The sequence below is a fragment of the Piliocolobus tephrosceles genome, chromosome 6 (genome assembly GCF_002776525.5).
Source record: "Piliocolobus tephrosceles isolate RC106 chromosome 6, ASM277652v3, whole genome shotgun sequence".
Lineage (NCBI taxonomy): Eukaryota > Metazoa > Chordata > Mammalia > Primates > Cercopithecidae > Piliocolobus > Piliocolobus tephrosceles.
Window position 1 is genome coordinate 58,466,325 of NC_045439.1, and position 6,515 is coordinate 58,472,839.

At 34.8% G+C, this 6,515-nt stretch overlaps 1 long non-coding RNA gene across 3 annotated transcripts in view; it reads left to right on the forward strand.

The window, feature by feature from the left end:
* Positions 1-6,149, forward strand: part of LOC111549494 — a 302,423-nt gene extending 296,274 nt beyond the window's left edge. For 2 of the 3 annotated variants that reach the window (XR_003309652.1, XR_003309653.1), the window contains one exon: positions 5,190-6,149. This is a non-coding gene — a long non-coding RNA (uncharacterized LOC111549494). The remainder of the gene's footprint in view (positions 1-5,189) is intronic. The other variant, XR_002733756.2, reaches the window with a different exon arrangement.
* The last annotated feature ends 366 nt before the right edge of the window (positions 6,150-6,515 follow it).

Below are 6,515 nucleotides of genomic sequence, written 5' to 3' on the forward strand. Positions count from 1 at the left end.
GATTTCCCAATGTCTGATTCAACCTTCTATTTAATGTAGTAGTTTCCCTCCAAAACAAAAATGCTATATTGTGTTCCCAGTCGGAGTACTTACAAAAATGGGTGGTCATTACCTTACAGGATGGTACTTTAAATTTAAATTTTAAAAATTGTGATAAATATACATAGCAAAAAGTGTATCATCTTAGTGACTTTTAAGTGTAAATTTCAGTAGCGTTAAGTATATTTGCATTGTTGTGCAATCTTCAGAAATTTTTCATCTTCCAAAACTGAAAATCTAAACCTATTAAACAACAATTCCCATTTCCTATCTGAAAGCTCTGTTAGCAAGTTCTTTTTTCTAGTGGAATTAAATTATCTTCCAGCTACTGAATTGAGTTAATTCTAATTCTGCCTATTGGAGTTGATCCAATTGGCATAATGCCCATTCTGTTAAAAAAAAAAAAAAACCCTGTAAACTATTATTGTTATTGTTGTTGTTATTTTCTTATTTGCCTTCCAGAGATACACGGTCTACAATATCTTCATGTTTAACCCAGCAGCAATTCCTTCTGCCCTGTGTCTAATATTCTTTGGAATTTTAGTTCCTTTTTTATTTTATCCAGCTCCACAATAATTACTTGGTTGTATTTAACTCTCTTCCCATCCTGTCCTTTGGTTTTCATAAACCTCTTTCAACTTGTCCAAGATATACCACAGAGGAACAGTCTGAAGACCTTCAGGATGTACCTGTAATGTTTCCAATTTGGCATTGAAAGGGAGTGAACAATCATTATTTAATGTCCTTATGCCTCTGTAAACTGAACTATATAGACTGCTGCTATGCAATAAAGTCCTTTTAACAAAACCAAAAATCTTTAAAAGAGCTCTAAACTAAAACATTTAAAGTGTTCTCAACCTAAACTGTGCAAGTACATAAAGATACATTCTTAAATAGTTGCCAGCTGGATAGTGAATTATCAGAAATATTGATAATCAAAAGATAAAAGTATTCATATATAAACAAATTAAAAAGTCAATTCTTAGTACTGCCTTTTTTTTTTTTTTTTTTCGAGACAGTCTTGCTCTGTCACCCAGACTGGAGTGCAGTGGGATGATCTCAGCTCACTGAAACCTCTGCTTTCCGGGTTCAAACAATTCTCCTGCCTCAGCCTCCCAAGTAGCTAGGATTACAGGAACCCACCACCACATCTGGCTAATTTGTGTATTTTCAGTAGAGACGGGGTTTCACTATGTTGGCCAGGCTGGTCTCAAATGCCTGACCTCGTGATCCGCCCACCTAGGTCTCCCAAAGTGTTGGGATTACAGGCGTGAGCCACTGCACCCGGCCAAGCATTGCCCATTTTAACTACTTGTGACATTGGGAGAGTCACTTAAACTCCTTGAGTGTCTGTTTCCCTCTTCGTAATTTAGGAGATTTCAACTAGTAACCCAATGTATATTTCACCCTCAAATAATCAGATACCTGGATTATTTTCAATGGTATATAATATTGTTAATAAGTAGAAAGTAATGAAATGATTATGTAACTGAAATATTTACCATTACTAAGTGAAGCCAATTAAAGTAAGTTTCTAATAAACCTTCTAATAGGCCATTGCTTCATTAGTTTGAATACTTATTTATGAAAAAATTCACTGAGGCATGCAGCACGATATGGGCAAGACCAACAATAAGAGTTCTGCCTTTTCATCTTAACCTTGTGTGGACTTTACAATTGTCATTTGTATAGAACCACCAAGGCTATGCCTTTAGGAGGACTGTACTATTACATTGGACTAAACTCGGAATCATGTCGAGGCCTCTAGTATTCATGTCCTTCATAGAATTACCTTCTTTCTCTGGCTTCCTTTCCACTTTGTTCCCTTCTTATAGAATTTACTGCCTTTCTTTGCCTTGTGTTATGCACAGCTTTTGCAAGTGCCAAACTCCTTACTAGATTAGGGGATGCAAACTATGCTTTTATTATTTTTATATTGTCCACCACCCTTAAAACTGACTTAGCATATAGTCACTTTGTACATAGTTTTTGAATTGAACCCATTTGCTTTTACTTATGTCTCCCAGATTAGAATGACAACTTTTGGACGTGACGTGTATGAGATTCCTGATTTGTGAGATCAAATCAAATTCAGAATGGCATTTTCAATAGCCCAAGTTGTCAGGCAAAGGTGGCTGTGATGACCAGGATGGCCTGTGGCTGCCCTCTAATCGAGGGCTTCAGTTGAGAGGTTACCACCACTTGTGGCCCTGAGCTTGACAACACCAAGGCTTTTCAAAACTCATCTTTTTCACTGTGTTTTTCTTCTAATAAGATACTATCCCAAACTTTTAATATTATTTTATGTGGTTATCAAGTTTTGGCATTTTAGTTGTAGAATGATTTTAACTTAAGAATGTAGATATCTCTGCATCTTTTTAGTAGGGATGTAGGGGAAAGTATAAGATAATATTGTTCAATAGTTTTAAGTCAGAAAATGAATGAAAACAAAATGTTTTCCTGAAATTATAGGCCAATCCAGGGAATTACTCTAATAGAAATCTGGCCTAGGTCCTAAATTAAACTCCAATTAACAGATCTGCTGGTTCTTAGTTTTATGGTTTGACTGAAGAATAAGGTGATAATTTGCATGTGCTATTAAACTGAAAGAATGGCCAGACAATTAGAATGAAGAATTAGAATGTCTGAGCAGTTGCCACTACTTCTCAGAATGCACCCACGCTGAGTACCAAGCCAAGTGCCTGCAAATTACTGTGACCACAATTGAAAGCACAATTAAATTGCCTTTGAGTATTAAGAAAGCCTTGAACTGCTGTGTGTTCTCCAAATCATTAAATGGCAGATATCTTCTTGACTATTTTCACTGTTTGAAAAAGAGGAATAAATCAGAGCTACAATTATTGAGATAAAAGGTAACTCTTAACAGCTGAACTGGGTTTAAGGAAAGCACAAAAGAATCAGAGGTGCAAATTAAATTTCCATAATGATAAAAAATTTGCATGATATCAAACAGTGAGGTATCCTATTAGCTGATAAATAACCTCATTGCTCTGTACCTTAGTGTACCTTTCTCACATTTTATGATAATTATTTCTTGCCTAGGGACATTCGTTAAGAAAAACATTCAACACTCTCCAACAAAAAGGTCACAGATACACTTTTCTAATTAAATTTTAGGATGAATCAAATATATTCTTTGATTTGTGCTGTGTCTATAGAATTTTGATAATATGATTTGAAGTTGGTTTGTGGCAATTACAAGAATGCTAAAACAAGTCAAATAAACAGAAAGGGAATATTTTGTATATTTTGTTGTATACAAAATATATAGTATATTTTGATGCAGCTTTTATGGGGTGCATTATTAATGAAAACATCTATAAGTGGTTCTTTTTGGAAACTTTGATATACACAAATATTGAAAATTCATAGTTCTTGGACAAGAAGACCAAAGTGCTCATTAAACAATCTTTCTAATTCTTCTTTTCTGTATCTTTGTGCCATGTCATTTCATTTCTGTCCATTTTATTCCTTAGAAAGGATAGATTCTCAATATTAAAGATATTTTCCAAAGCAAAGATGGTAATTCAGGGAAAGGGATTCATTTCTATCCTTCCATTTGTTCATCAAATGTTTTAAAGAAAGATCAATTTTACATTTAGTTTAAGATAGCTAATAGAGGTGTTTTGCTTAATGAAAGAGACAAGGTACAATGTGATGCCCCAAACTATATCCTATATTACAATAATAAAAGCCATAATAAAACATTGTTCAAAGAACAATAATAATCACTGTTGTTAAAATAATAGTTAACTTTTACTGGGAATGCTTGTGTCAGACATTATGCATAGATTGAAATATACATTTATCTCAGTAATAGCTTTGTGAGCTCCTATTATTTTCTCTGTTTTATAAATGATCAGATAAGGGTACTGTGTGTGTATGTATGCATGCATGTAGGTGCATGCATAGGATCAGGCTATTATTTTGATTACATCTTTGCATGTCCCAGCCTACAGAAAAAATGCAGCTGAGTAATTTTTTACTCAGCTGCATTTTTTAACAAACTTTTATGTTAACAAACTTTTATGTGAATAATTCAGATTTCAAGATATATGTAAGTGTGATTATTTTATTGGGGTTACACTCATGCACACACATACACACACACACCTATGTGAACTGTAACCTAATTTAGATTCACTTAGGTGAGAGAAGTAACATAAATGTATTCTGTGTGTTTGGATTTCCCTGTATAAGATATATGATATTATTGTAATCTAATTCAGGTTATTAGAAAACCTTGAAACACCAAAACATGCTTATTATATTACCTGTTTACCACCAGATACTAATATTTGCTTGCATGATATTCAGATAAAATTTGATATCTTCTAGAGCTAACAATGACACAGCAGCTTTGATTCATGCCATGAAATAGTTCTGATGAAGAACTATCATGAGTTTCTTCCAGGACATCTAATAATCAACTTTATAGGTGGGGCTCAAGATAAACCTCCCGGTAATCTATTTTACACAAAAGGGAGCTGTATTGAGGAAGATCGCAAAGTATTTATAAAAATAGCATGTTCTTAAGGATGAGAACTTATTTTAGAAGGCTTTGGAATGCCTGAATGCAGGATAGACCAACCATCTCATCAATGAACTTAGATTTAGAAGTGAGACAGATACAAGCTGAAGTTGACTCCTAGTGAGGAACATAGAACTTGGGCTATAAATGATCAAATCTCCATGGCTTAGACAATATGTGACTGTAGTGGGAAAAAGGATGGACATACAGTGCAAACAAAAGAAAAAAAGTACAGAGGAAGTCAAGCTTTTGAAAAGTAGAGCTAAATTAGAAATTTGAAGAAGACAAGGATGCAGTAAATTATGTAACAAAAACTGCAATTAAATGTAATTTATAGTGACATAAAACTAGCTCTCCATTTAGCAAAGACCAGCTGTACAAAATATCTCATAAAGCACAAGGTAGTGCTGATGCTTTGTGATGCATTCTAATTGTCTTCTGAATCCTTCTTTGGGTGCTTTAATTAACCTTTGTAACCTAATCCTCAGCCTAATCCTTAACCATAGCTGAGCTGCTACAGAATTATGGTCCTGTTCAGTGGTGGGTCACCAAATTGAATGATGTGAGTTTACTAATTCCAGGCCTTTTCTCCTTCCAGGGACTGTGGAGCAAAATGAATCATGAAGAAATTTCGTGATTCTGGAGTGTTGCACATTTTCAGTAGCTCTTAGTTCTCTTCCTCAATAATTTCCCTTTCCCCAGATAATGCATATTATTTATAAATACCTACCAGCAAAGTCAGTCTTAATAAATTTATTACATATTCATTACAAACACTTTTTAGAAAGGTTCTAATAGAATATTTGGAGGCATTTTAGGATGACATGAGACAATGCTGTATGAGTGCTCATCCCTACCGCTGGAGCTGTTCAAGGCTTCTTAGCTTTGTCTCTGCTTCATGGCATATGCAGTGCGTGAGGAAACAGTCAGAACTAATTAGAGTAAATAAATAAAAACAGGTAAGATAACTAGCATATTTATCAATTTCCATTTCATTTTTCTCCTGAATGTACTTTTGAACATCAGCTAGTATTGAAAATTTATTTTCATTACATCTTGGTATTGGTAACTTCATGATAGAAATATCAAAAACCTGGTGGTATATATAATTGATATCTTGTTAAGTAAAAGGAGAGTCATGTGTGTCTGATTTTGGCTAGTACATGTTTAATACATGGCTAGGGTCAACTTTCCAGTTTCTGCATGTGACTAAACTGCGCCTCACTGCCAAGCATGATCCTTCATGTTCTTTCCCTGTCTGCCAGCTTGATGTTCACATCCAGTTTAAGGTGTAGTTACGTACAGAGAATCTGTCATTATGGGTTCCAAAATTATTAAGCAGAGCAAAACTCTACTACCTGAAATGACATGGGAGTGTTAATGTGAGTTACGAATAAATTATTGCATATTAAACTACAGAAGTGAAATTTTGTAAAGCAGCTACTATTCCCTTAACTAACATGGAAGGTGATATAAGCATGATGAAGTACAATTAAATTTTAAAATAAACAGGGGAGGAATGTAAGAATATATTTTTAAAAGTAATGAAAACATTAATAAATAAATACATAGAGCAAACAATAATGTTAAATAAAGAATTAATGGCCAGGTGCGGTGGCTCACGAATGTATTCCCAGCACTTTGGGAAGCTGAGGCAGGTGGGTTGCTTGAGGTCAGGAGATCGAGACTAGTCTGGCCAACATGGCAAAATCCTGTCTCTACTAAAAATACAAAAATTAGCCCGGCATGATGGCATGTGCCTATAATCCCAGCTACTTGGGAGGCTGAGGAAGGAGAACTGCATGAACCCGGGAGGCAGAGGTTGTAATGACCTGAGATCAGGCCACTGCACTCCAGCCTGGGTGACAGGGTAAGATTCTGTCTCAAAAAAGGGGGGGAAAAAAAAAAAACAAACCATAAAATA